The sequence below is a fragment of the Macaca mulatta genome, chromosome 13 (genome assembly GCF_049350105.2).
Source record: "Macaca mulatta isolate MMU2019108-1 chromosome 13, T2T-MMU8v2.0, whole genome shotgun sequence".
NCBI classification, from domain to species: domain Eukaryota; kingdom Metazoa; phylum Chordata; class Mammalia; order Primates; family Cercopithecidae; genus Macaca; species Macaca mulatta.
In genome coordinates this window covers 25696451-25717435 of record NC_133418.1, presented here as the reverse complement: position 1 = coordinate 25717435, position 20985 = coordinate 25696451, and the positions used below count along the sequence as shown (strand labels likewise).

The following is a 20985-nucleotide window of genomic DNA, read 5'->3' as shown; positions in this document are numbered from 1 at the left end:
TTTCCTGTGGGTGGAATGAAAGACTGCTTTAGGGTACTTTGGGAATAGATTTTTATCTGCTTTGGCAGTCTCTCAAATGAAAGACCAGAAAACACACCTTGAATGTCAGAAAAAGGAGTTTCCTGCAGAGAGCTTTGCAAATCTTTTGTAATTCCAGTGGAGTCCTGGGGATTGTGCCCAGTGCCTTAGAGCAGAAATTTCAAACCTGCCGGGTGTGGGTGAGCACCGGCCTTCCAGGTACCTCCCCAAGCCAAAAAGTCAATACCAGGAAAGGAAGAGATGGGTTTTGCCTTGTTTTTGACTTGTCTTGGGGTGAGCCCAACAGTGAGAGGAAAATTCTAGTACAGATGCAAACAAAAGGGCCCACGACATCCTATAGCTCAGTCCTGGAGAGGGGACAAGCAAAAAGGCAAGGCCCAAAATGCACTAGAAATAGGGCCTTCCTTGACCAAGGAGGATGCAGATTTACTGGGGGCTGCTGCCAGAATATGTACAAATTCCTGTGCCGTGGGGTGGAGCTCACGCTACACTCCCTCTCTCTTTGCAGGCGAAGGTACTTATGCCTCAGGTCCATACCAAAAGAGGGTCAAGGCAGGCAGAAATGAAGGTCAAGGCAGGCCCTCCTCTTATTAAACTGAACTGAAGTGTAGACCGAAGGCGTGAGCCTTACAGAGAAGCAGCTAAATGCAGGCACTGGTACTGGTCTGACCAGACCTGAGCCTTTCTCTGCAAGGTTTTGCCAGGAGTTAGGGGATTTTGTTTGTTTGGTTGGCTGGCTGGTTGTTGGTTAGTTGTTCCAGTAGTAGGAAATGTTTAGAGCCTCAAAAACAAGCCGAATTTCTTTCGCAGTCCTTTTTCCTTGCAAAAGCCCGGCAGGCAATCAGAGGTAGGAGTTCATTATTCTGACAGGAACCAATTATCAACAGTTAGCAGAGGACAGGCAAAAGCCCAGAGGGAAAAGGGTCCTTTCTCCCTTGAACACTGAACAAATTGAATTCAAGAGATAGCTTAACCTAGTAAGTGTTCCTAAATTGTTGTTAGGATGCAAAGGTGCGTCCCCATGAGATAGCAAATATATATGCTTTTCATTTTTCAGAAGATGAACATGATGCCTAGAGTTCAAGAAGGATTTGCAACCATTGAGTGACAGAGCTGCATTGGGATCAATAAGCAGAAAAACAGAAAAGAAAATACACTCCCTATAGTAAACTGTAAACATGAAACACAGCAGAACAGCAAAGAGGAAGAAAAATAGTAAGCTGACAGAAGTTAGATCAAACCTATGTGTTGGGACAATCAATGTGGGTATAAAAAGCTCACCCACGGGCCAGGTGCAGTGGCTCACGCCTGTAATCCCAGTACATTGGGAGGGTGAGGGAGGTGGATCATTTGAGGTCAGGAGTTTGAGGCCAGCTTGGCCACAATGGTGAAACCCCGTCTTTATTAAAAATACAAAAATTAGCCAGGCGTAGGAGTGCACACCGGTAATCTCAGCTACTTTGGAGGCTGAAGCAGGAGAATCGCTTGAGAAGAATTGCTTGAACCTGGGAGGGAGAGGTTGCAGTGAGCCAAAATTGTGCCACTGCACTCCAGCCTGGGCAACTCCATCTCAAAACAAACAAATAAGCAAACAAAAAAAAAGCTTACCCATGAAAGAGAAAAATTCTTAGAATGCCTCAGACACAGTTTTTCAGCCTATGCTTTATGCTTTGTTTCCTTATTCTCTTACTATATAGTCAATTACATTAACAGATTTTCTGATGTTGAATCATCCTTTAATAACTAGAATCAACTCTATTTTGCCATGATATGTGATCTTTTGATACATTACTAAATTCAACCTGATAATAATTTAAAACTGTTGAGAATCATGAAGGGTCAGAGATTTTTTAACCTGCTTGCAAGCTAACAAGTTAGCCTGCTATAGTGTCATGCATATTGACAAAATACGAGACTCCTGGGTCAGAAGCAAAGGACTTCATTACTCACAGCATAGCAAGCGGTGTAAACATCATGTTCCCCTGGATTCCCTTGCCCCACAAGTACCACAGGAAAGAAGTGAAGGGGCTGGAATGGATGCTGTACACACAGCAGGCTTGTGCCATAGCTCAGCAACTCCAAGCTTAGGGAGACTGAATTTTTTTTTTTTTTTTTTTTGAGACTGAGTCTGGCTCTGTGGCCCAGGCTGGAGTGCAGTGGCGCGATCTCAGCTCACTGCAAGCTCCAGCTCCCCGGTTCACGCCATTCTCCTGGCTCAGCCTCCCGAGTAGCTGGGACTACAGGCGCCTGCCACCATGCCCGGCTAATTTTTTGTATTTTTAGTAGAGATGGGGTTTCACCTTGTTAGCCAGGATGGTCTCGATCTCCTGACCTCATGATCCGCCCGTCTCGGCCTCCCAAAGTGCTGGGATTACAGGCTTGAGCCACCGCGCCCGGCCTAGGGAGACTGAATTTTTTATAAAGAGAAGTTAACAAAGCTACTAGAGGGAAACATTATTTGTATCACACTAGACAGTAAGCAAACCTGTGTTCTGCTCAGGATAGAGGTTCTATCACTATCTTCCGAAGTTGTTGATTGTACAAACATCCTCGAAAATATAGTCTGGGGCTGGGCGCGGTGGCTCACGCCTGTAATCCCAGCACTTTGGGAGGCCGAGGTGGGTGGATCACCTGAGGTCAGGAGTTTGAGACCAGCCTGCCCAACATGGTGAAACCCTATCTCTACTAAAAAAAAATACAAAAATTAGCCAGGTAAGGTGGTGGGTGCCTGTAATCCCAGCTGCTCAGGAGGCTGAGGCAGGAGAATCGCTTGAACCCAGGAGGCGGAGGTTGCAGTGAACTGAGATCGCACCATCACACTCCATCATGGAGGACAAGAGCGAGACTTTGTCTCAAAAAAAAAGAAAAGAAAGAAAGAAAAGAAAATATAGTCTGGAACAAAGAGTAGTTAGTACCTCTATTTGTAAGACATGCAGAAACACAAGAGACACACAGAGTGTCTCCCAACAGACTTTTGTCTACATTGGCATGTATTTGTAAGTGAAATTTATCTATAGTTTTTCAGTTATATAGCTATCCAGTATGAGAGGAGTCAGTATTTTGCTAGCTCCATAGAAAATATTAATAAATTATCACACTTGTACACGTTTAAAGAAAACATTGGGATAATATGGTCTTCAAAGCATTGTAGAGCTTACTCATATAATTGTCTTAGTCTACTACCTTTCTCAGGTATGCATTTTTGACCACCATTTGAATTTCTTCTATGGATATAGATCTTTCAGAACTCCTGCCTCATCAGTGTCCGTGTTTTTTTGTTTTGTTTTGTTTTTGTATTTTTGAGATGGAGTCTCGCTCTGTCACCCAGCCTGGGGTGCAATGGACGTGATCTTGGCTCACTACAACCTCGGGGTTCAAGCAATTCTCCTGCCTCAGCCTCCCAAGTAGCTGGGACTACAGGCGCCCGCCACCATGCCCACCACCACGCCCGGCTAATTTTTGTAGTTTTAGTAGAGATGGGGTTTCACCATGTTGGCCAGGCTGGTCCTGAACTCCTGACCTCAGGTCATCTGTCCGCCTTGGCCTCCCAAAGGGCTGGGATTACAGGCATGAGCCGCCATGCCTGGCTGAGGCTGTAATAATTTACTAAGTAGACTCATGCAACCCTGGATCCAACTTTAGCCCACGCTAAATAATATTAAGATATCAGAAACATTTGGCATATAAAAGATGCAAGATGGATGCAAGATTCCTTTCATATCCACTTTTAGCTTTTCAGTTAAGCAAGTATAAAACAGTGAAGAGCTTGAATCATAATAGTATGTTATAGACTTAATCTGGTAATAACTAGTAGCAATTCCCATTCTAGATGTGGTCTTCCTATTGGAGAAAATCAAAATAGCCTTCAGTATCTGATATGGAAGTATTTATGTGACAATGCTGTATTTTTCTTAATTTACTAAACAGAGGAAATTGGAGGTAGTTTGCTTTCATCAGGTAGGACTAGCTATAGACCTTTACTGCCCTGCCTGGAGGGTATGCTAAATCTCCAAGTGCATGTCACAGGTTTTCTCTGCTGATAACTTCGCCATTTATTACCCCACAGATCATTACTAGTTCTCTCCAATAGTGACACAATAATAACGGAGAGCAAGAATTAGATATTCATACATGTCTTTATAAAACAGAATACAAGAAAACAGAAAATAAATCTTCAAAACTTACAGGACTGTTTACCTAGTGAAGTTTCTGTAAATCACATAATCTGAAGTTTGACAAAATATGCTCTCTAATATGACAAATGCCAACAATCTGCACCCCCTACAATGAAGAAAGAGGTACAGTGCTTGATGGGTCAACACAGGCAGTAATCCCCCATCTGTGGTTTCACTTCCCATGGTTTCAGTTACTTCAGGTCAATTGAGGTCCAAAACTAGTTGAGTGCAAACTGGCTGCAGGGCTCCCACCTATAATCCTAGGTACTCGGGAGGTGGAGGCAGAAGGATTGCTTGAGGCCAGGAGTTCAAGATAAACCTTGGCCAGTGCGATGGCTCATGCCTGTAATCCCAGCACTTTGCCCGCGCAGGCGGGCAAATCACCTGAGGTAGGAGTTCGGGCAGGAGGCTGAGGCAGGAGAATCACTTGAATCTGGAAAGTGGAGGTTTCAGTGAGCCAAGATCGTGCCACTGCACTCTAGCCTGGGCGACAGAGTGAGATTCCATCTCAAAAAAAAAAAAAAAAAAAAAAAAAGACCGGCCTGGACAACATATTTGAGATCTTGTTTCTAAAATAAATAAATAAAGAAAGAAAGAAAGAAAGAAATAATGTTTTTAAAAATAGGTGAGTACGCGCTGGGCATGGTGGATCATGCCTGTAATCCCAACACTTTGGGAGGCCAAGGCGGTCAGATGACTTGTGGTCAGGAGTTCGAGATCAGCCTGGCCAACATAGTGAAACCCTGTCTCTACTAAAAATACAAAAAAATAGCCAGGGGTGGTGGCAGGTGTCTGTAATCCCAGCTACTCGGGAGGCTGAGATGGGAGAATCGCTTGAATGCAGGAGATGGTGGTTGCGGTGAGCTGAGATCACACCACTGCACTCCAGCCTGGGCGACTGAGTGAGACTCCGTCTCAAAACAAGAAAAGAAAAGAAAAAACACAGTATATATAGGATTCAGAACTATCTGCGGTTTTAGGGATCCACTGGGGGTCTTGGAACATATCCCCTGTAGATAAGGGGAGATTACTGTAGTTCTTTGTTTGTCTTGCCCCAAGGACAAATCTATAATCTGACATCCTTGAGTGAAGTCCAGAGAAAAAGGAAACTTTCTAGCTTACCCCAAATTGTAAAATAAGTAGCTCTGCCGCCCTGTCTCAATACATACTTCCTGCTTCACGTGTCTAAAGCCGATAAGAAGGCCTTATGGAGTCTGTGACAAGCTTTAGCAGAATAATTGTGGATGTTGCTAGAATTTTAGAATGAAAGTATGCCTCTTTCAGTATATAATTCTTCTCCTTTTAAGACGCAATTCTTTTTTTCTTTTTGAGACAGAGTCTTGTTCTGTGGCCCAGGCTAGAGTGCAGTGGTGTGATAGCTCACTGCAACCTCCACCTCCTGGGTTCAAGTGATTCTCCTGCCTCAGCCTCCCAAGTAGCTGGCATTACAGGCATGCACCACCATGCCCGGCTAATTTTTGTATTTTTAGTAGAGATGGGGTTTCGCCATGTTGGCCAGGCTGGTCTCGAACTCCTGACCTCATGTTATCCCCCCGCCTCGGCCTCCCAAAGTGTTGGGATTACAGGCGTTAGCCACTGTGCCCAGCCGCAATTCTTACCTTAAGTATGAAATCTGACAGACACTAAATGCCCACTTGTGAGGTATCCATTGACCATGGGACCTGAGCTACCTGTCATGGGTATTAGGCACTATTAGATATACCTCACCTAACTCAGCAGCAACATTTCATCAAATTGAAGTGAAAGAAAAAAGTAAGCCTTGTGTAGTAGGCTTATTGTGAAGCAGTTTTCCCACGACATAGGTGGGAGTACACACCTGTGACTGCAAAAAGTTGGCTGTAAAGGATGTTGATTTATGATTTAAAAAAAAACAACTTAGCTCCGATTTATAGATATCTGACTTACCTCCCATTTATAGCTACCTGTGCACAGTATTCCAGCATCAACCAAGAATGTCTGACTTCAGCCTTACTTCACATAGAAGCAGCCCTGAAAGACAATAAAGAGGGGAAATTCTCCTAGAAGATAAAACTTCAAGCAATAGATCTCATTGTAGAAGAGAAAGTCCAACATGAAAATCTTACTGATTCCTGAGGAGCAGTTAATGGTCAATCATATATTCAGTCTGTAAATGCTTTTTAGGCACTCTCTACATACCAAACACAGATCTACACTAAGTACACTGAGTAAACAGATCAGACAACATCTTTATTCGTCGAGTTTATATTCTCTTTTTTTTTTTTTGAGGCGGAGTCTCGCTCTGTCTCCCAGGCTGGAGTGCAGTGGCCGGATCTCAGCTCACTGCAAGCTCCGTCTGCCGGGTTTACGCCATTCTCCTGCCTCAGCCTCCCAAGTAGCTGGGACTACAGGCACCCGCCACCTTGCCCGGCTAGGTTTTTGTATTTTTTTAGTAGAGATGGGGTTTCACCGTGTTAACCAGGATGGTCTCGATCTCCTGACCTCGTGATCCGCCCGTCTCGGCCTCCCAAAGTGCTGGGATTACAGGCTTGAGCCACCGCGCCCGGTGGAGTTTATATTCTCAAGAGAAGACCACCATCACCAAGCTGGTCTGACTACAGCCACTAAGCACCAAATTTTCCATTGGTATTGACAAGCCTGAATCTTCAATATGATACCATGATACTTCAAGGGCACTTGGTTTGTAGTTGGTCACATGGTATCTTTTCCATAATAGGGGAAGGATACATTTGACTTTGCAGAAATAACTTTTTCTAGATTTGGATTTCTTTTTAATAGGGATTTTTGTTTGTTTGTTTGTTTGTTTGAGACAGAGTCTCACTCCGTCGCCCAGGCTGGAGTGCAGTGGCATGATCTCAGCTTACTGCAACCTCTGCCTCCCTGGTTCAAGCAATTCTCCTGTCTCAGCCTGCTGAGTAGCCGGGATTGCAGACATCCACCACCATGCCTGGCTAATTTTTGTGTTTTTAGTAGAGACGGCGTTTCACCATGTTGGCCAGGCTGGTCTTGGACTCCTAACCTCAGGTGATCTGCCCGCCTCAGCCTCCCAAAGGGCTGGGATTACAGATGTGAGCCACCACGCCCAGCCTAGATTTGGACTTGTGTTCTGTGTTTCATGCTGTACCAGGAATACCACCTATGTACTTTACTGAATGAATATCACACCCTGTGACAGTAAACCATACAACATACAACATTCCCTGCCACAAAGAAATTCACTTCATAATAAACAAAGGAAACAAATGAGATGACACCCAAAGGATTTATTGGTCCTCCCATGTTCCCCATCAGTCAGAAAGAGCTGCTCTTGCAGAACGATATTCAAAACTCAGTTTAAAAAACTAACCTGCTGGTGTAGAATGGAAGTATGTTTAAAAAAGAAAAGAAATGAAAAAGAAAAAAGAAATTAACCTGGAGTCAATATCTTGAAGGTTGGAATATTATCCTACAAGATGCCCTGAACCAGCAAAGTAATGGCGCTCTTTCTCACAGAGCAAAAATAAAATGACCAGGGAACCAAGGAGTGGAGCTTGGGGATCATACCTCTCATAATTATACCAAATGAGGGACTTAACAATGTTTGCTTCCCATTCCAAAAGCACTGGGCTCTGCTGATTTAGAATAAGGAAGGATTGCTCATATTAAAGACACAATAATGATTCAAACTGAATTGGGAGCTAAGACAGCCCCTTGTCCATTCTGAGGTCTCAAAGAAGAAAGGAAGGAAGAGAGGAACGGATGAAGAGAAAACGAGCAAATGGAGAATGAGAAAGATGGAGAGGAGTAGGAGAGGCAGGGAGATAAAGATTTTCTTATAGCTCTGGAGTTTTTTGTTGTTGTTGTTGTTATGGTTTTTTTTTTTGAGATGGAGTATCTCTCTGTCACCCAGGCTGGAGTGCAGTGGCACAATCTCAGCTCACTGCAAACTCTGCCTCCTGGGTTCAAGCGATTCTCCTGCCTCAGCCTCTGGAGTAGCTGGGACTACAGGTACTGCCACCATGCCAGGCTAATTTTCGTATTTTTTAGAGATGGAGTTTCACCATGTTGGCCAGGTTGGTCTTGAACTCCTGACTTCAGATGATCAGCCCACCTCAGCCTCCCAAAGTGCTGGGATTGCAGGCGTGAGCCACGGCACCTGGCCAAGTTCTGGAGGTTGGAAGTCTAAGACCAGGGTGCCGTATGGTTGGGTTCTAGTGAGGGCCCTTTTCCTGGCTTGCAGATAGCTGACATCTGGCTGCATCCTCAGACCACAGAGAGAGATCGAAAGAGCAAGAGTGTCTCTTTTTATGAGAACACTAATCCTGTCACGAGGTCCCCATCCTCATGATCTCATCTATGATTAATTATCTCCCAAAGCCTCCATTTCCAAATTCCAACACAGTGAGGGTTAGGGCTTCAACATATTGGAAAGAAATCTGGCCCATACTATCATCTTAATTAAGTGATAAAATCCACCAATAACAGGACAAGTTGATATCACGTCTTCTAATATGATGCAATAAGAACAGCATTACTTCTGTGCTGTTCCTGCCAAAAATACGTAACCTGAATCTGTTCATGAGAAAAATATGAAACAAATCAAAATTGAAACACATTCTGCAAAAGAACTGACCTGCTCTCCTCAAAAATGTCACTCATGAAAGACATGGAAACTGAAGAATGGCCCCAAAATGATGAAGACTTAAGAGATGTGACAACGAAATATTATGTGTGATCCTAGGTTGGATCCTAGACCAGAAAGAAAATGGCGGTTATAAAGGACATTATTAAGAGAATTAGCAGTGGGGCACAGTGGCTCATGCCTGTAATCCTACCACCTTGTGAGGCTGAAGTAGGTGGGCGCCTTGAGCTTCAAGCTCCTTGAATTCAGGAGTTTGAGACCAGCCTGCGTAACATGGTGAAACCCCATCTCTACAAAAATTACTGGGGCATGTTGGCGTGTACCGGTAGTCCCAGTTACTCGGGGGGCTGAGGTGGGAGGATTGCTTGAGCCTGGGAGGTCGAGGCTGTAGTGAGCCTAGATTGCAACACTGCACTCCAGCCTGGGTGACAGAGCAAAACCCTGCCTCGAAAAGAGAAAAAAAAAAGAGAGAGAGAGAACTAGTAAAATTTGAAAAGGGTCTGTGGATTAGTTGTAGTACTTATCGTTATGAATTTCCTGGTTTTGGTAGTCGTATTGTGATTATGTAGCAGAGTATCTTTCTTTGAGGAAAACAGACATACTGAAGTATTTACAGGTAATGAAGTGTCATATCTGCAGTTATCTGAAATGATTCGGGGAGAGAGAGAGGTTAAAAGTTAATGGGAAATCTGGGTGAATATACAGGAACCTTTGTACTATTCCACGCAAGTTTTTTATACACATGAAATTATTTCAAAATAGATAGTTAAAAACGAACGTTGACCTATATCGTGTGTTGGGGAAAAAAGTAACCTCCCCAAAACAAACAAACAAACAAAAATATGAGTTTAAACCAGATTAGGGGGTAGTAAGTAAGCTTGAATTTGACCAGAGGACAAACACTGCAATTGGTATTGCGTATTATGAAGGCGCTTAACCATAAGCCAACAGCAGACTGGGAATACTGGATGCAGGGTTCCTGCAGTAACCCGAGATCCTCAGAAAGGACCATCATTCTCACATCTTGATAGCACCCCCAGCTGACAGTAGAAGCACACATAAATTCTCTTTGGAGGAAAGCCAGGATTCTCACAGATTTAGATCAACCAAATATGAATTCACAATAAAGGAAATTGACACATAAAAAGACAAGTTATAATAAATCACCGTAAGTTGAAATTGGCCGGGCGCGGTGGCTCATGCCTGTAATCCCAACACTTTGGGAGGCCGAGGTGGGAGGATCACCTGAGATCAGGAGTTCAAGACCAGCCTGACCAAGATGGAGAAACCCCGTCTCTACTAAAAATACAAAAAAAATTAGCCAGCCATGGTGGTACATGCCTGTAATCCCAGCTACTCGGGAAGCTGAGGCAGAAGTGCTTGGACCTGGGAGGCAGAGGTTGTGGTGAGCCAAGTTCGCGTCACTGCACTCCAGCCTGGGCAACAAGAGCAAAACTCCATCTCAAAAATAAATAAATAAATAAATAAACAGCTGAAATCATCAATAGATTTAGACTTCTAAAGACTTCAAATACTGGAATTATCAGATATAGAGTATAAAATATGTACAAAATGTCTATAAAATAAAAAATGGAATTGTAAAGCTAAGTGAACAATAAGAGACTATCCAAGATGCCAACGCCAAGTTGAAAAAGAAACAAATAGAAGTTTTTGAAATTAAAAATGGTATTGCTGAAATTTAAAAATCAAGGGAAGATAAGTTAGAGTCCAGGGATAAAAGAAGAGAGAAATAGTGACTTGGAAGGTGGAGATAAAAATATTATGGGTCATGTAGCTCAGAGAGACAAGGATTTGAAACATGATAGAATGGTTAAATATATGGAATGAGAAATGTAACATACATGTAATCATAGTCTCAGAAGCAGTGAATGGAGGAGAGGTAATATGTAAATAAATTAAGACTAAGAAGTTTTTAGAGCACTTAAAAGGCATGAGTCCGCAAAGGAAGACAACATATACCAAGCAAGGTAAACAAAAAAAACCTCACATCTATATATATTTTAGTGAAACCTTAGAATACCAAAGGCAAAGATAACATCTTCAAAGCAGCCACAAAGAGAAGCCCATTCCTCTCAAAGAGATGAGAGTTATTCAGACAGCTGATAACAAAGGCCAGAAGATATGGAATCACATCTCCAAATGATTGAAAGAAATAAAAGTCAACCTAGATTTCTGTGTCCTGAAAATTTACCGTCTTTCAGTATAAGGGCAAAATTAAGCATTTCTATGCTAATAAAATCTTAGGGAATTTATGGCCAAGAGAACTTCACCAAAAGAACCGTTATTAAAAAAAAGAAGAGGCTGAGCGCGGTGGCTCACGCCTGTAATCCCAGCACTTTGGGAGGCCTAGGAGGGCGGATCACGAGGTCAGGAGATCGAGAGACCATCCTGGCTAACACGGTGAAACTCCATCTCTACTAAAAACACAAAAAATTAGCCGGGCATGGTGGCAGGCGCCTGTGGTCCCAGCTACTTGGGAGGTTGAGGCAGGAGAATGGCATAAACCCAGGAGGTGGAGCTTGCAGTAAGCCGAGATCGCGCCACTGCACTGCAGCCTGGGCGACAAAGCGAGACTCTGTCTCAAAAAAAAAAAAAAGAAGAAGAAGAAGAAAAACCTGAGGCACGTTTTTCAAAATCAAGAACAAAGTTGTTTTTTTTTTCTTTTTTTAATACAGCTATACGGCCAGGAGAAGTGACTCATGCCTGTGATCCAGCACTTTGAGAGGCTGAGGCAGGAGTATTATGTGAGGCCGGGAGTTGAAAACCAGCCGTGGTAACATAGTGAGATCCCATCTCTATTTAAAAAAAAAAAAAAAAAAAAAACTAAAAGAGAAAAGGCCAGGCTCGGTGGCTCACACCTGTAATTCCAGCACTTTGGGAGGCTGAGGTGGGCGGATCATGAGGTCAAGAAATCGATACCATCCTGGCCAACATGGTGAAACTCTGTCTCTACTAAAAATACAAAAATTAGCTGGGCATGGTGGCATGTGCCTGTAGTCCCATCTACTCGGGAGGCTGCGGCAGGAGAATCGCTTGAACCCGGCAGGAGGATGTTGCAGTGAGCCGAGATTGTGCCACTGCACTCCAGCCTGGCAACAGAGCGAGACTCTGTCACCAAAAAAAAAAAAAAAAAAAAAAAAAAAAAAAAAAAAGACAGGGAAAAAAGTATAGCTATAAGATTTACTTCAGGAAGAAGGGAATGATACCTGAACAAATGCGAAAAGGGATAGAGAGCAGGCCGGGCATGGTGACTCTTGCCTGTAATCTCAGCACTTTGGGAGGCTGAGGCAGGTGGATCATCTGAGGTCAGGAGTTCCAGAACGGCCTGGCGAACATGGCAAAATCCCATCTCTACTAAAAATACAAAAATTATCTGGATGTGGTGGCACTCATCTGTGGTCCCAGCTACGTGGGAGGCAAAGACACAAGAATCACTTGAACCCAGAGGGGCAGAGGTTGCATTGAGCCAATAACAGACCACTACACTCTACTCTGGGTGACAGAGCAAAAAAAAAAAAAAAAAAGCATAATGGAATAGTGAGCAAAGAAAGTAATGAACACTTGTGTAAATCTAAACAAATATTGCCCTCATAAAATAATAAAAATACTGTTTAAGGACAAGGGCATTACTTGCTCTCCTCCCAACCCCAATACGCACAGCCTCACCACCAAAATCTGCCTTGGAAGCCACCAGGACTTATCCCATGTGCCCTTGCTCTATTTAGTCAATCATCAAGAAATCCGAGATTTCTCCATCATCCCAAATCACCTGGACTCACCCTTGTAAGCCTCCATACTTCTTTTTATCTGACATTATCTCCCTAAACCTCCAACACTTCCTCCACCATTCTATTTTTGTTTGTTTGAGATAGGGTCTCTATTGTCCAGGCTGAGTGCAGTGGCACGATCTCAGCTAATCGGAGCCTCCACCTCCCAGGCTCAAGCTATCCTCCCACCTCAGCCTCCTGAATAGCTGGGACTACCGGCATGCACCACCAAGCCTGGCTAATTTTTTTTTCTTTTTTTGTAGAGACAGGGTCTTGCTATGTTGCCCAGGCTGATCCTGAACTCCTAAGCTCAAGAGATCCTCCCATCTCGGCCTTCCAGGGTGCTGGGGTTTGTAATCCATAGCACCCGTTTTTCCACCATTCTTAAACCTGGCTTTTTTTTTTTTTTTTTTTTTTTGTAGAGACAGGGTCTTGCTTTGTTGCCCAGCCTGATCTTGAACTCCTAAGCTCAAGAGATCCTCCCGCTTCTGCCTTCCAGGGTGCTGGGGTTCGTAATCCACAGTGCCCAGCTTTTCCACCATTCTTACTTGTTTCCTACTTTCAGTTGATAACTTGGGGAGCCCTCTTTTCCTCTCACACCCCATATCCAATGCATCTGAAACTGATGTATCAACAATTATTATCAGGTCTCTGGGGTGGTATTTGGCCGAGAGGAGTAATGTGGAGCAATCCATGACTGGGTGAAATTTGGGAACCCCAGGTGCCAGTCTGCCCTGCTCCCTGCGTGCCTTGTTGCCATGCCTCAGAAAATTGAGGAAATCAAGCATTTTCTGCTCACTGCCTAGCAAAAGGATGCCAAATCTGTCAAGATCAAGAAAAAGGACAGCCTGGGCATGGTGGCTCATGCCTGTAATCCGAGCACTTTGGGAGGCTGAGGAGGGGGATCACGAGGTCAGGAGTTCAAGACCAGCCTGGCCAATATGGTGAAACCTCGTCTCTGCTAAAAATACAAAAATTAGTGGGGCGTGGTGGCACGCGCCTGTAGTCCCAGCTACTCGGGAGGCTGAGGCAGGAGAATTGCTTGAACTCAGGAGGCGGGGTTTGCAGTGAGCTGAGATTGTGCCACTGTGCTCCAGCCCAGGGGCAGTGTGAGACTCTGTCTCAATAAATAAATAAATAAGAAAGAAAAAGAAGGACAATGCGAAATTTGAAGTTCAATGCAGCAGATACCTGTACACCATGGTCATCAGGCAAAAAGAGAAGGCAGAGAAACTGAAGCAGTCCCTGCCCCCTGATTTGGCAGTGAAGGAGCTGAAATGAACCACACACACTGATTTGAACTTTATTAAGATACTAATGCACACACACAAAACCAAACAACTATATCAGTTCTTCCTTTAAAATACATCCTGGGCCGGGCGTGGTGACTCACGCCTGTAATCCCAGCACTTCGGGAGGCTGAGGCAGGTGAATCACTTGAGGTCAGGAGTTTGACCAGCCTGGCCAACATGGTGGCATTTTTAGTGGAAACCCTGTCTTCACTAAAAATAGGAAAAATTAGTTGGGCATGGTGGCAGGTGCCTGTACTCCCAGCTGCTGGAGAAGTTGAGGCCGGAGAATCGCTTGAACTTGGGAGGCAGAGGTTGCAGTGAGCCGACATCGTGCCACTGCACTCCAGCCTGGGCAACAAGAGCAAAACTCCATTTCAATAAATAAATAGATAAATCCAAAATCTGACCAGAATATCTTCTTCCCTTCCACTGCTACCACCTTGATCCAAACCGCTGCCATCTCCTCACAGTCTCCTGCCTGAATCGCCTATCTCAGCCCTCTCTCCCTATCACTCATTCTCAGACTCCGTAAGCCTGATTTATTCTTCTAAAGCTCAAGTCAGATCCTTCCTCTCCACCTTTATGTGTGTGTGTGTGTGTGTGTGTGTGTGTGTGTGTGTGTGTGTATGTCAGATCCTTCCTATCCATCTTTTTTTTTTCTTTCTTTGAGATGGACTCTCACTGTGTCGCCCAGATTGGGACACGGTGGCGTGATCTCGGCTCGCTGCAACCTCTGCCTCCTGGGTTCAAGCAATTCTCCTGCCTCAGCCTCCTGAGTAGCTGGGACGGCTAATTTTTGCATTTTTCGTAGAGATGGGGTTTCACCACGTTAGCCAGGCTGGTCTTGAACTCCTGACCTCGTGATCCGCCCACCTCGGCCTCCCAAAGTGCTGGGATTACAGGCTTGAGCCATGGTGCCCGGCCTTTTTACTTATTATATTTATTTATTTATTTTTATTTTAGACGGAGTCTCGCTTTGTCACCAGGCTAGAGTGCAGTGGCGTGACCTCCGCTCACTGCAACCTCTGTCTCCCGGATTCAAGTGATTGTCCTGCCTCAGCCTCCCGAGTAGCTGGGATTAGAGGTGCAGGCCACGCCCAGCTAATTTTTGTATCTTTTTTTAGTAGAGACAAGATTTCACCATGTTGGCCAGGATGGTCTGGATCTCTTGACCTCGTGATCTACCCACCTCGGCCTCCCAAAGTGCTGGGATTACAGGCATGAGCCACCGCATCCGGTCTTTCCTCTCCCCACTTAAGAAACATCCTGCTATTGCTTATCATCTCAGAGTAAAAGCCACAGTGCTCACAATAGCGATGAGGCTTTACTCCTTCCGTCCTCCAGCACGCCCTCTCTGAGCTCATCTCTATCACATGCTTGTCATGCTCCACCCACCCAAGCATTCTAAACATGCTTCCATCTCAGGGTCTTTGCATTTGCTCCACCCTCTGCCTTAAATGTTCTCCCTGATAACCCAGCAGGAATTGTACATGAGCTGACATACTTACGCTGCATCAAGGTCACTGTCATCTTACCATATCAAACTGAAAATGTCTGCTATCTGTACAGTATGATATGTTTTATTGAGTAAATGATTTTTCTCTGTTTCTATGCTTCTGCACTAGTGGGTTTGTTCAGTAATAAATATGTATGATCAGGCCGGGCGTGGTGGCTCACACCTATAATCTTAGCATTTTGGGAGGCCGAGGCGGGCGGATTGCCTGAGCTCAGGACTTCAAGACCAGCCTGGGCAACACGGTGAAACCCTGTCTCTACTAAAATACAATGAATTAGCCAGACGTGCAGGCAGGTGCCTGTAGTCTCAGCTACTCAGGAGGCTGAGGCAGAAGAATTGCTTCAACCCGGCAGGCGGAGGTTGCAGTAAGCTGAGATCCACCACTGCACTCCAGCCTGGGCAACAGAGTGAGACTCTGTCTCCAAAAAATAAAAATAAAAATAAATAAACATATGTGACCTTTTATCTGACAAAATAAAAAAAAAAGGAAATAAATAAAAACTTGAGTCGTTGTTTTTCTGGCCTGTTCACTGCCCCTTCCTACTGCAGCTCGCTGCCCTTGTTTGACCCATCTGGAAAGCCTTCTCCTTATCATTTGGGAGACTCAGGGAGGCCTTCCACAAAGCCCCAGACCTCAGGCCATTCCCTTGTTCTATCTATGACAACACTCTGAATATTTCCTTTATGGAATCATAGAGTTATTTTTACAGTTATTTGCTTAATGACGATCTCTCCTTTTGGAAATACTTTCATTTGTATTTTATTTTATTTTATTTTATTTATTTTTTATTTTTTTATTTTTTTTGAGACAGAGTCTCGCTCTGTCGCCTAGGCTGGAGTGCAGTGGCCGGATCTCAGCTCACTGCAAGCTCCGTCTCCCGGGTTCACGCCATTCTCCTGCCTCAGCCTCCAGAGTATCTGGGACTACAGGCGCCCGCCACCTCGCCCGGCTAGTTTTTTGTATTTTTTAGTAGAGATGGGGTTTCACCGGGTTAGCCAGGATGGTCTCCATCTCCTGACCTTGTGATCCGCCCGTCTCGGCCTCCCAAAGTGCTGGGATTACAGGCTTGAGCCACCGCGCCCGGCTCATTTGTATTTTAAATTTTTAAATTGTAGTAATTTATTTGTTTATGTATTTATTTATTTATTTTGAGACAGAGTCTCACTCTGTTGCCCAGGGTGGAGTGCAATGGTGCCATTTTGGCTCACCACAACCTCCACTTCCTGGGTTCAAGCGATTCTCCTGCCTCAGCCTCCTGAGTAGCTGGGATTACAGGCGAGGACCACCACCACACCTGGCTAATTTTTGTATTTTTAGTAGAGACGGCGTTTCACCATGTTGGCCAGGCTAGCCTTGAACTCCCGACCTCAGGTGATCTGCCGGACTCAGTACTGGGATTACAGGCATGAGACACTGCTCCAGGTCAAATTGTAGTAATTTATTTTTGAATAGAATATATGTACATCATTCACACTGTGATGTACCAAAGGCTGTGCATTGAAGCCTCCTTCCCACTCTTCTCCCAGCCCCTCCACTCACCTCTCCAGGATGCCCATATAACAAGATTCTTGTGTTTCTACAAATAATATTTTATGCATATGTAAACAAACATACATCTATTCTTCCTCTTCCCCACCACTTTTTTTTTTTTTTGCACAAATGGTTCTAAATTATATACATTGGTCTTTTTGCTGTCTCCCCTCTCCAGTTGCCTCATGCCTTGTATTCATCTTACTCAGTTATTTAATTCATTTTAGCGATATCTCAAGGGAATAAAGATAAATCCTCATTTCATTTGTCATGTTTAACTAGAAGTTAAATGGAATTTTTTTGTTCTCACTTTTTTTTGTTTTTTGTTTTTTTACCTGGACACTCCCTACTGCAGAACTCATGTTCATGGGCAGTGTAAAGGAAGGATCTATGTGTTTATCTTCTACCCAACCACTTAAGATTGGCAAATATGGCCAGGTGTGGTGGCTCACACCTGTAATCCCAGCACTTTGGGAGGCCGAGGTAGGTGAATCCTTGAAGCCCAGGAGTTCAGGACCAGCTTGGCCAACATGGTGAAACCTCATCTCTACTAAAAATAGAAAAAAATTCTGGGTGTGGTGGTACACGCCTGTAGTCCTAGCTACCTAGGAGGCAGAGATGAGAAGATCACCTGAACCTGGGAGGTTGAGCTGCAGTGATTGAGCCATGGTTGCGTCACTGCACTGCAGCCTGGGTGACAGAGAAAGGCCCTGTCTCAGCCAGGTTCGGTGGCTCATGCCTGTAATCCCAGCACTTTGGGAGGCAGGGGATCACTTGAGGTCAGGAGTTTGAGGCCACCCTGGCAAACTTGGTGAAATCCTGTCTCTCCTAAAACTACAAAAAAATGAGTCGGACTCGGTCATGCACGCCTGTAATCCCAGCTACTTGGGAGGCCGAGGCAGGAGAATCACTTGAACCCAGGAGGCAGAGGTTGCAGTGAGCTGAGATCATGCCACTGTACTTCAGCCTGGGCGAGGTGACACAGTGAGACTCTGTCTCAAGAAAAAGAAAAGGAAGACCTGTTTCAAAAATAATAATAATTTTAAAATGAAAAAATTAGCCAGGCATGGTGGTACACACCTGTAGTCCTAGCTAATTGGGAGGCTAAGGTGGGAGGATTGCTTGAGCTCAGGAGGTCAAGACTATAGTAAGCAGTGATCATGCAAGTGCTCTCCAGCCTGGGCAACAGAGCAAGACGTTGTCTCAAAAAAATTTTTTTGGGGGGCCGGACACGGTGGCTCACGCCTGTAATCCCAGCACTTTGGGAAGCTGAAGTGGGCAGATCACCTGAGGTCAGGAGTTCAAAACCAGCCTGGCCAACATGGTGAAACCCCCTCTCTACAAAAATTAGCCAGGCATGATGGCGGGTGCCTGTAATCCCAGCAACTTGAGAGGCTGAGGCGGGAGAATCGCTTGCGGTGAGCCAAGATCTCGTCATTGCACTCCAGCCTGGGCGACAAGAGCGAAACACCGTGTCAAAAAAAAAAAAAAAAAAAAAAATTGTTAATTTTGGGCTAGGCACAGTGGCTCACGCCTGTAATCCCAGCACTTCGGGAGGCCCAGACGGGTGGATCGCCTGAGGTCAGGAGTTCAAAACCAGCCTGTTCAACATGATGAAATCCCATCTTTACTAAAAATACAAAAATTAGCTGGGCATGGTCGTGAGTCCTGTAATTCCAGCTACTCGGGAGGCTGAGGCAGGAGAATTGCTTGAACCTGGGAGGTGGAGATTGCAGTGAGCCAAGACCATGCCATTGTACTCCAGCCTGGGTGAAAGAGTGAGGCTCTGTCTCAAAAAAAAGAGAGAGAGAAAAAAAAAAGATTTTGTTAATTTTGCAGTGAGCTAGAAATTTTGAATTTTTTTTTTTTTTTTTTTTTTTTTTGAGACGGAGTCTCGCTCTGTCACCCAGGCTGGAGTGCAGTGGCCGGATCTCAGCTCACTGCAAGCTCCGCCTCCCGGGTTCACGCCATTCTCCTGCCTCAGCCTCCCGAGCAGCTGGGACTACAGGCGCCCGCCACCTCGCCCGGCTAGTTTTTTGTATTTTTTAGTAGAGACGGGGTTTCACCGTGTTAACCAGGATGGTCTCGATCTCCCGACCTCGTGATCCGCCCGTCTCGGCCTCCCAAAGTGCTGGGATTACAGGCTTGAGCCACCGCGCCCGGCCGAAATTTTGAATTTTAAAAAGTCATTAATTTTTGGAAAATTCTCAGCCATTATTATATCAAATATTTCTTCTGTTCCTTTCTCACTTTCTTCTCTTTCTGGTATTCCTACTACATGTTAAGTTATACCTTTTGTAATTGTTCCACAGTTCTTGGATAGTCTGTTCGTTTTCATCATATCTTCCCTTTTCATTTCAGTTTTAGAAGCTCTAATGACATATCTCTTTTTTCTTTTTTTGAGATGGAGTCTCACTGTGTCCCCCAGGCTGGAGTTCAGTGGCACGATCTTGGCTCACTGCAACCCCACCTCCTGGGTTCAAGCAATTCTTCTGCCTCGGCTTCCCGAGTAGCTGGGATTACAGGCTTGTGGCACCACGCCCAGTTAATTTTGTATTTTTAGTAGAGACGAGGTTTCTCCATGTTGGTCAGGCTGGTCTCAAACTCCCAACCTCAGGTGAACCTCCTGCCTCAGCCTTCCAAAGTGCTGGGATTACAGGCGTGAGTTTTTAACTCTTTAAGTTTGTCCACAGGCTGGGCCTCCTGCAATTTGTCAGGTACAGTTTAAGTTTTTCTATCAGTACAGGCTTCAGCTTCCGGTAAGATGTGGTTCTCTGTGGTTCTCGGTAACCACCTCTTTCTCTGGTATTTGGGATGGCAGTTTGCCCTGTGACCTCAATTCTCTGATGGATCTAAGAAAAGTTGTTAGTTTGTTCAGTTTTTTTCTTGTTGTAAGTACAAAAGTGGTAACTTCCAAGCTTTTTCACATGTCAGATGAGAAACTAGAAGCCCCTTAATTAATATTTCCACCTCAGGGATTCATAACTTAAATTTCTAGCCTAGGTTTTTCCTCTGAGCTCCTGATCTATTTACACTTCCACTGAAATATCTCAGAGGTAACTCAGCACAATGTGGCAAGACAAAATTTATGATCTCTTCCCCAAAACAACTGACTTTTCAATTTCCCCTCCTCAAAAATTGCATTCCTCCCAGCTGAATTCCCAGGCCACAGAATACATTTCTGATGGCTTCCTCACCATATCCAACGCCTCACCAAGCCTTGTTGATTTTAATTCCTTGATAGCTCTCAAAAGGATCCATGCCTCTTTCTGTTGTCACTACCCTGGTTCAAGTCACTTACCAGCAACTGTAATAACTTCCCACATTTGTCCACCCCATCCCTGAAGACTCCCCTACCTCACCCACCCGTTCAAAATGCAAATCTGATGATGTGCCACCATGTCGCTGTCCCTGTGTCCTCCAGCCCTCTGTGACACAGACTGTATAAGAGCTGTTCCCTCTGTTTGGAAACACCCTTTCCCTTCCTGTCTCCTGGTTCACCCATGACCACTTCTTCAGATCTCCATTCAAGCTGTCTGCCCTCAGGGAAACCTTTTCGAACTCCCCAGGCTAGATTCCTGTCCCTGCTTTTATACACTCACAGAAGCCTGCCCGGCCCCTTCATGGCACTTATGCTGCTCTGTAATGACATATTCATTTGTGAATTTATTTAGTGGAAGTCTGTCTCCCCAACTAGAGTGTAAACTCCAAGAGAGAAGAAAACAAGTCTATCTTACTCACCATTTATCTCCAGCCCCTAACATAGGGCCTCGCGCAAAGTAGCTGCTATGAAAGTTTTATTAAATGACTAAATTAAATCTGTCTTCCACATCCTAATACCTCCCAGATGTACGTAGCCAGCCTGGTCCCCTCTTCTAATCTCGATCTATAGATTTCATCTCCGGCTACAAAGTTCCTCCTGGTGATCCACAAAGAATCCTATCTCCTCTGCAGGGCCCGGACCTGGTGAACACCATCACCTTTTACCTGTTGCTTCAGGCAGAACCTGATGGTCATCTCAAA

General features: G+C 44.7%; 1 pseudogene; it reads left to right on the top strand.

The window, feature by feature from the left end:
• Positions 1-13381: 13381 nt before the first annotated feature.
• Positions 13382-13904, top strand: LOC100430493 (large ribosomal subunit protein eL38-like; annotated as a pseudogene).
• Positions 13905-20985: the final 7081 nt, after the last annotated feature.